The sequence below is a fragment of the Oncorhynchus kisutch genome, unplaced genomic scaffold (genome assembly GCF_002021735.2).
Source record: "Oncorhynchus kisutch isolate 150728-3 unplaced genomic scaffold, Okis_V2 scaffold695, whole genome shotgun sequence".
NCBI classification, from domain to species: Eukaryota; Metazoa; Chordata; class Actinopteri; order Salmoniformes; family Salmonidae; genus Oncorhynchus; species Oncorhynchus kisutch.
Window position 1 is genome coordinate 173,737 of NW_022262640.1, and position 10,779 is coordinate 184,515.

The following is a 10,779-nucleotide window of genomic DNA, read 5'->3' on the forward strand; positions in this document are numbered from 1 at the left end:
TTAGATGTATTATAGATGTGTTATAGATGTATTATAGATGTATTATAGATGTATTATAGATGTATTAGATGTATTATAGATGTATTATAGATGTATTATAGATGTATTATAGATGTATTATAGATGTATTATAGATGTATTATAGATGTATTAGATGTAGTAGATGTATTATAGATGTATTATAGATGTATTATAGATGTATATAGATGTATTTATAGTGTATTAGATTTATTATAGATGTATTATATTGTATTATAGATGTATTATAGATGTATTAGATGTATTATAGATGTATTAGATGTATTATAGATGTATTATAGATGTATTATAGATGTATTATAGATGTATTATAGATGTATTAGATGTATTATAGATGTATTATAGATGTATTAGATGTATTATAGATGTGTTATAGATGTATTATAGATGTATTATAGATGTATTATAGATGTATTATAGATGTATTATAGATGTATTATAGATGTATTATAGATGTATTATAGATGTATTATAGATGTATTAGATGTATTATAGATGTATTATAGATGTGTTATAGATGTGTTATAGATGTATTAGATGTATTAGATGTGTTATAGATGTGTTATAGATGTATTATAGATGTAATATAGATGTATTATAGATGTGTTATAGATGTGTTATAGATGTATTATAGATGTGTTATAGATGTGTTATAGATGTGTTATAGATGTGTTATAGATGTAATATAGATGTATTATAGATGTATTATAGATGTGTTATAGATGTGTTATAGATGTGTTATAGATGTATTATAGATGTGTTATAGATGTGTTATAGATGTATTAGATGTATTAGATGTGTTATAGATGTGTTATAGATGTATTATAGATGTATTATAGATGTATTATAGATGTATTATAGATGTGTTATAGATGTGTTATAGATGTATTAGATGATTATAGATGTGTTATAGATGTATTATAGATGTATTATAGATGTGTTATAGATGTATTATAGATGTATTATAGATGTATTATAGATGTATTATAGATGTATTAGATGTATTATAGATGTATTATAGATGTATTAGATGTATTATAGATGTATTATAGATGTATTATAGATGTATTATAGATGTATTAGATGTAGTAGATGTATTATGATGTATTTAGATGTATTATAGATGTATTATAGATGTATTTAGATGTATTATAGATGTATTATAGATGTATTATAGATGTAATATAGATGTATTATAGATGTATTAGATGTATATAGATGTATTATAGATGTATTATAGAATGTATTATAGATGTATTAGATGTAGTAGATGTATTATAGATGTATTATAGATGTATTATAGATGTATTAGATGTATTATAGATGTGTTATAGATGTATTATAGATGTATTATAGATGTATTATAGATGTATTAGATGTATTATAGATGTATTATAGATGTATTATAGATGTATTATAGATGTATTATAGATGTATTATAGATGTATTATAGATGTTAATTATTAGATGTATTTAGATTAGATGTATTAGAGATGTGTTATAGATGTATTATAGATGTATTATAGATGTGTTATAGATGTATTATAGATGTATTATAGATGTATTATAGATGTATTATAGATGTGTTATAGATGTATTATAGATGTATTATAGATGTGTTATAGATGTGTTATAGATGTATTAGATGTATTAGATGTGTTATAGATGTGTTATAGATGTATTATAGATGTATTATAGATGTATTATAGATGTGTTATAGATGTGTTATAGATGTGTTATAGATGTATTATAGATGTGTTATAGATGTGTTATAGATGTATTAGATGTGTTATAGATGTGTATAGATGTATTATAGATCTGTTATAGATGTGTTATAGATGTAGTAGATGTATTAGATGTGTTATAGATGTGTTATAGATGTGTTATAGATGTGTTATATATGTGTTATAGATGTGTTATAGATGTATTATAGATGTATTATAGATGTATTATAGATGTATTAGATGTGTTATAGATGTATTATAGATGTATTATAGATGTATTAGATGTGTTATAGATGTATTATAGATGTATTAGATGTGTTATAGATGTGTTATAGATGTATTATAGATGTATTATAGATGTATTATAGATGTATTAGATGTATTATAGATGTAATATAGATGTATTATAGATGTATTATAGATGTATTAGATGTATTGGATGTGTTATAGATGTGTTATAGATGTATTATAGATGTATTAGATGTATTGGATGTGTTATAGATGTAATATAGATGTATTATAGATGTATTAGATGTATTGGATGTGTTATAGATGTATTATAGATGTATTATAGATGTATTAGATGTATTGGATGTGTTATAGATGTAATATAGATGTATTATAGATGTATTAGATGTATTGGATGTATTATAGATGTATTATAGATGTATTATAGATGTATTAGATGTATTATAGATGTATTGGATGTGTTATAGATGTATTATAGATGTAATATAGATGTATTATAGATGTATTATAGATGTAATATAGATGTAATAGATGTAATATAGATGTATTATAGATGTATTATAGATGTAATAGATGTATTATAGATGTGTTATAGATGTATTATAGATGTATTATAGATGTAATAGATGTATTATAGATGTGTTATAGATGTATTATAGATGTATTAGATGTATTATAGATGTGTTATAGATGTATTATAGATGTATTATAGATGTATTATAGATGTATTAGATGTGTTATAGATGTATTATAGATGTATTATAGATGTATTATTGATGTATTATAGATGTATTAGATGTATTATAGATGTGTTATAGATGTATTATAGATGTATTATAGATGTATTATAGATGTATTATAGATGTATTATAGATGTATTATAGATGTAATAGATGTATTATAGATGTGTTATAGATGTATTATAGATGTATTATAGATGTAATAGATGTGTTATAGATGTGTTATAGATGTATTAGATGTAATAGATGTAGTAGATGTATTATAGATGTATTATAGATGTATTATAGATGTATTAGATGTATTATAGATGTATTAGATGTATTATAGATGTATTATAGATGTATTATAGATGTAATAGATGTGTTATAGATGTATTAGATGTATTATAGATGTATTATAGATGTATTATAGATGTAATAGATGTGTTATAGATGTGTTATAGATGTATTAGATGTAATAGATGTAGTAGATGTATTATAGATGTATTATAGATGTATTATAGATGTATTAGATGTATTATAGATGTATTAGATGTATTATAGATGTGTTATAGATGTATTATAGATGTATTATAGATGTAATAGATGTGTTATAGATGTGTTATAGATGTATTAGATGTAATAGATGTAGTAGATGTATTATAGATGTGTTATAGATGTATTAGATGTATTATAGATGTATTATAGATGTATTAGATGTATTATAGATGTATTATAGATGTATTAGATGTATTATAGATGTATTATAGATGTATATAGATGTATTATAGATGTATTATAGATGTATTATAGATGTATTAGATGTATTAGATGTATTATAGATGTATTATAGATGTATTATATATGTATTATAGATGTGTTATAGATGTAATAGATGTATTATAGATGTATTATAGATGTATTAGATGTATTATAGATGTATTATAGATGTATTATAGATGTATTATAGATGTGTTATAGATGTATTATAGATGTATTATAGATGTGTTATAGATGTATTATAGATGTATTAGATGTATTATAGATGTATTATAGATGTATTATAGATGTATATAGATGTATTAGATGTATTATAGATGTATTATAGATGTATTATAGATGTATTATAGATGTGTTATAGATGTATTTTAGATGTATTATAGATGTATTATAGATGTAATAAGATGTATTATAGATGTATTATAGATGTATTATGGATGTTATTATAGATGTATTAGATGTTATTATAGATGTATTATAGATGTATTATAGATGTATTATAGATGTATTATAGATGTATTATAGATGTATTATAGATGTATTATAGATGTATTAGATGTGTTATAGATGTATTATGGATGTATTATAGATGTGTTATAGATGTATTATAGATTGTATTAGATGTATTATAGATGTGTTATAGATGTATTATAGATGTGTTATAGATGTATTAGATGTATTATAGATGTATTAGATGTATTATAGATGTGTTATAGATGTATTATAGATGTATTATAGATGTATTAGATGTATTATAGATGTATTATAGATGTATTATAGATGTATTATAGATGTATTATAGATGTATTAGATGTATTATAGATGTATTATAGATGTATTATAGATGTATTATAGATGTATTATAGATGTATTATAGATGTATTATAGATGTATTATAGATATATTATAGATGTATTAGATGTATTAGATGTATTATAGATGTGTTATAGATGTATTATAGATGTATTATAGATGTTATTATAGATGTATTATAGATGTATTAGATGTATTATAGATGTATTAGATGTATTAGATGTATTAGATGTGTTATAGATGTATTAGATGTATTAGATGTATTAGATGTATTATAGATGTATTAGATGTATTAGATGTATTAGATGTATTATAGATGTATTAGATGTATTAGATGTATTAGATGTATTATAGATGTATTAGATGTATTAGATGTATTAGATGTATTATAGATGTATTAGATGTATTAGATGTATTAGATGTATTATAGATGTATTAGATGTATTAGATGTATTAGAATGTATTATAGATGTATTAGATGTATTAGATGTATTAGATGTATTATAGATGTATTAGATGTATTAGATGTATTATAGATGTATTATAGATGTATTAGATGTATTATAGATGTATTAGATGTATTAGATGTATTAGATGTATTATATATAGATGTTTAGATGTTATTAAAGATGTATTAGATGTATATAGATGTATTAGATGTATTAGATGTATTAGATGTATTAGATGTATTAGATGTATTATAGATGTGTTTATAGATGTATTATAGATGTATTATAGATGTATTATAGATGTATTATAGATGTATTATAGATGTATTATAGATGTATTATAGATGTATTAGATGTATTATAGATGTATTATAGATGTATTATAGATGTATTAGATGTATTATAGATGTATTATAGATGTATTATAGATGTATTATAGATGTATTAGATGTATTATAGATGTATTATAGATGTATTAGATGTATTATAGATGTATTATAGATGTATTATAGATGTATTATAGATGTATTAGATGTATTATAGATGTATTGGATGTATTGGATGTTCTATAGATGTATTAGATGTAATGATGTATTGTCTCTCTCTCTATTGAGTTGACAGGCTGTCTGCTCTGAGCTCGGGATGAAACAGAGAGAGTAATGACTGGTTTATCCGACGGAGGAGAGTAAACTGCAGGGGGGTTCTGTTCTTCACAGCCTCTTTGTTCTGCCTGGGTCAAAAGGAGAGGAAGTCAGGGGATTCGTAACAAACGGCACCCTATTCCCTATATAGTGCCATAGGGCTCTGGTCTAAAGTAGTGCACTAGATAGGGAATAGGGTTCTATAGGGTTCTGGTCTAAAGTAGTGCACTATATAGGGAATAGGGTTCTATAGGGCTCTGGTCAAAAGTAGTGCACTATATAGGGAATAGTGTTCTATAGGGCTCTGGTCTAAAGTAGTGCACTATAAAGGGAATAGGGTTCTGTAGGGCTCATGTTCAAAAGTAGTGCACTATATAGGGAATAGGGTACTATAGGGCTCTGGTCAAAAGTAGTGCACTATATCGGGAATAGGGTTCTATAGGGCTCTGGTCTAAAGTAGTGCACTATATATAGGGAATAGGGTTCTATAGGGTCCTGGTCTAAAGTAGTGCACTATATATAGGGAATAGGGTTCTATAGGGTCCTGGTCTAAAGTAGTGCACTATATAGGGAATAGGGTGCCATTGAGGATGTAAGTCGGGGGATTCTCCCCATAACCCTGGCACACCGATCGGTGGACAGGTGTGGCATGGCTGTTTTTTCCCCATTCCATTGTGTTCATCCGTCGACAAACAGATGACACAAGGGACGCTCAGAGGCCCAGAATCACGTGTAGCAGTGTAGCAGTGATGCTTCCGTCCCTCTCCTCGCCCCAACCTGGGCTTTCAACCCAGGGACAGTCTGAGCACATCGACACCTGTCGCTCCGCAAAAGAGCGCGGCCCCATTCAGAGCAAATGGAAACAACTACTTCGACTACCTCAAGCTAAATAGCCTTTTCACATCGGCTGCACAATTAGGCCCAAATCTTGGCCCAATCCTAAACTCCAACCATATATTACTTCTAAGTCCTGACCTGATGTGAGAACGACAACTCAGAGATAGCCAATATGGGCTGTTGTCAAGGCCGCCGTTGTGTGTTTCAATATAGAAGGTCCTCTGATAGCAGTCATTCATTGGTCTGTGTCTTGTCTGTGATGACATGCTGCTCCTGTAGGGGAGAACAGAGAACGGGCCGGCCTGTAAAACCTGCACTAATAGTCAGACTATTGTACGTCTAGGACTTCCTGTCCCCCGTAGGTGTGATAGGCAAGACGTCCTGCCGAGTCGTTCTGCCGAGTCATTCTGCCGAGACGTTCTGCCGAGTCGTTCTGCCGAGTCGTTCTGCCGAGACGTTCTGCCGAGTCGTTCTGCCGAGACGTTCTGCCGAGTCGTTCTGCCGAGACGTTCTTCCGAGTCGTTCTGCCGAGACGTTCTGCCGAGTCGTTCTGCAGAGTGGTTCTGCCGAGTCGTTCTGCCGAGTGGTTCTGTCGAGTGGTTCTTCCGAGTCGTTCTGCCGAGACGTTCTGCCGAGTCGTTCTGCCGAGACGTTCTGCCGAGTCGTTCTGCCGAGACGTTCTGCCGAGTCTTTCTGCCGAGTGGTTCTGCCGAGACGTTCTGCCGAGTCGTTCTGCCGAGTGGTTCTGCCGAGTGGTTCTGCCGAGTCGTTCTGCCGAGTGGTTCTGCCGAGTGGTTCTGCCGAGTGGTTCTGCCGAGACGTTCTGCCGAGTCGTTCTCCCGAGGTACAGATCCCTCACGTAGGTATTCACACTTCTTGACTTTTTCCACATTTTGTTGTGTTACAGCCTGAATTTCAAAATGGATTAAATTGCTTTTTTTTGCACTTGCCTAAAACACCCCAATAATGTCAAAGTGGAATTATGTTATTTAAAAAATTTACAAGTTAAGAAGAAAGAAATGCTGGAATGTCGTGTCAATTTTGTTTTCAAGCCCTTTGTTATGGCAAGCCCTTTGTTATGGCAAGCCCTTTGTTATGGCAAGCCCTTTGTTATGGCAAGCCCTTTGTTATGGCAAGCCCTTTGTTATGGCAAGCCCTTTTGTTATGGCAAGCCCTTTGTTATGGCAAGCCCTTTGCTATGGCAAGCCCTTTGTTATGGCAAGCCCTTTGTTATGGCAAGCCCTTTGTTATGGCAAGCCCTTTGTTATGGCAAGCCCTTTGTTATGGCAAGCCCTTTGTTATGGCAAGCCCTTTGTTATGGCAAGCCCTTTGTTATGGCAAGCCCTTTGTTATGGCAAGCCCTTTGTTATGGCAAGCCCTTTGCTATGGCAAGCCCTTTGTTATGGCAAGCCTGAATAAGTTCAGGACTCATTATTTGCTTAACAAGTCTTATAATAAGTTGTGCCAATAAAAGTGTTTACCATGATTTTCTGATGATGACCTCATCAATTATCTGTAATGTCTCTCGGTCGAGCAGTGAATTTCAAACACTAATTCAACCACAAAGACCAGGGAGTTTTTCCAATCCTCACAAAGAAGATCACCTATTGGTAGATGGGTAAAAAAGCAGACATTGAATATCCCTTTGAGCATGGTGAAGTTATTAATTACACTTTGGATGGTGCATCAATACACCCAGTCACTACAAAGATACAGGCGTCCTTCCTAACTCAGTTGCCGGAGAGGAAGGAAACTGCTCAGGGATTTCACCATGAGGCCAATGGTGACTTTAAAACAGTTAGTTGAATGGCTGTGATAGGAGAAAACTGAGGATGGATCAACAACATTGTAGTTACTCCACAATACTAACCTAAATGACAGAATGAAAAGAAGGAATTCTGTACAGGATAATAAATATTCCAAAACATAGATCCTGTTTGCAACGAGTAAAACTTCAAAAAATTGGTAAAAGCAATATACGTGTTTGTCCTGAATACAAAGTGTTTGTTTGGGGCAAATCCAATACAACACATTACTGAGTACCACATCATGGTATGGGTTTCCATGTAAATCTTTAAAGGTGCCATTACGCCATTTCCTGGTTGATAAAATTCAAATAATTTGCCAAATTCTTTGTTTATGTGACAAAACAAGCAATGATCAACCACCAATTTGACAAAGCTTGAAGAATTTAGAAAAGAATCATGGGCTAATATTGTACAATCTAAGTTTGCAAAGCTCTTAGAGACTTACCCGGAAAGACTCACAGCTGTAATCACTGCCAAAATGAGATTCTAGCATGTATTGAATAATCATGTAAATATAATATTCGATATTTCTGTATTTCCTTGTCACAAAAAAAATGTGGTTCAATGTCTAAAAACAAATTGTTCACGTTGTTATTATGGGTAGATGGGTGAGACAAAAACAGAAATGTAAATCCATTTGTAATTCAGGCTGTAACACAGAATTGTTTTTGAATAAGTCAACTTTCTGAAGGCGCCGCATTCAAAATGGAGTAAATTAAGGAAGGAAAGAAAAAGCAGGGCTCTACACCAACATCTCTCACTGGAATATCTTACTCAGTATCTTCCTTAGTGATTTTCTGATGATCTCATTTGGTTATTTTGTATCTTTGGCAAGTACGTGTGCCTAACAATCCCAGTTCTCTCCTCTCCCTGTTGGTTGTACAGCTGCTCCCCACCCCGTGGTTGCAACCCTTCTAATTTAGTGTACCCTGCGCACACAACCCATGTGGAATTCTTGGTCTCCCCGGCAACGTTTGGAACTGCCAATCTCCCATCAATAAAGCGGAGTTCATCTCAGCCCTTCAGTCCCTAGACTTTGTTTTGGCCCTGACATTTGGCCCCGGAGAACACTACTACTCCAGCTGCTCTCTCGTCACCTGACTATGTCTGAGAGCATCTGGTCGTTTGGCACGGGGGGCTACTCAGTGGAGATTTTCTCTTTCCCTCCCTCTCTCACCTGTAGTCATTTTGAATTCCACATGTCACTTTATCCGCTCAAGCTTAACATCGTTGTCATCTATTGCCCCACCAGGTGCCCTCGGAGAGTTCCTCAATGAGTTTCACACATTGATAATGTAATTTCCCGACGAGGGTTCAACACTCATCGTACTGGGCGATTTTAACCTCCCAACACCTGACTTCAATTCTCTAATTTCTCCTTCTTTCTTTTCACTCCTTTCCTCTTATGACCTCACCAATTCCCAGTCACAAACTCTAAATATAACACATTTCAACTCTGTATCTGACAAGGTACAGGTGTCTTCTTTTTATAAGCCCATAACCATGTGTGTGAGGTGGATACTTTTATCTCATAGTAGATGTGTGTTTATTAATGTCCTGATAAACACACTGTCTGACTGTTCTGTTCCTACGTATCTTATCCTGAGTGGCGCGACAGTCTAAGGCACTGCATCTCAGTGCAAGAGGTGTTACTACAGACCCTGGTTCGACTGCAGGCTGTATCACAACCGGCCGTGACAAGGTGGCGCACAATTGGCCCCAGCGTTGTCCGGGTTTGGTACGGGGGTAGGCCGTCAATGTAAGTAAGAATTTGTTCTTTACTGACTTGCCCAGTTAAATAAAGTTAAATGGACCCTGTGTTGTTGTAGCTCTGTGTTTGGGGCGGGGGGGCAGGCAGATGGACCCTGTGTCGTTGTAGCTCTGTGTTTGGGGCGGGGGGGGGCAGGCAGATGGACCCTGTGTCGTTGTAGCTCTGTGTTTTGGGGGGGGCAGGCAGATGGACCCTGTACGTTGTAGCTCTGTGTTTTGGGGGGGGGGGTAGATGGACCCTGTGTTGTTGTAGCTCTGTGTTTTGGGGGGGGGGGGGGGGGTAGATGGACCCTGTGTTGTTGTAGCTCTGTGTTTTGGGGGGGGGGGTAGATGGACCCTGTGTCTTTGTAGCTCTGTGTTTTGGGGGGGGGGTAGATGGACCCTGTGTTGTTGTAGCTCTGTGTTTTATGGGGGCGGGGGGCAGATGGACCCTGTGTTGTTGTAGCTCTGTGTTTTAGGGGGGGAAGACAGTGATTCCATGTCTGTGGTGTAGCTTTAGTAATGACAGGATCTGGCAGCAAGGCCTCAGCTCTAGCCCCTCTCCTTCTCCTCTCCTCTCCTTCTCCTCTCCTCTCCTTCTCCTCTCCTCTCCTTCTCCTCTCCTCTCCTCTCCTCTCCTCTCCTCTCCTCTCCTCTCCTCTCCTCTCCTCTCCTCTCCTCTCCTCTCCTCTCCTCTCCTCTCCTCTCCTCTCCTCTCCTCTCCTCTCCTCTCCTCTCCTCTCCTCTCCTCTCCTCTCCTCTCCTCTCCTCTCCTCTCCCTCTTCCTCTTCCTCTCCCTCTTCCTCTCCTCTGCCTTGAATAGAATATGAGGAGTAATTAGAGGTACAGCTAAATCAATGTCCTCTGGGGCCAGGCCTGAGGGATGAGGGAGGGATGGAGGGGAGGGACAGGAAGACACACCATGGGGGCACTGGATGACAGGTCCTAGGGCCATGGGGGGGTGAGGGGGG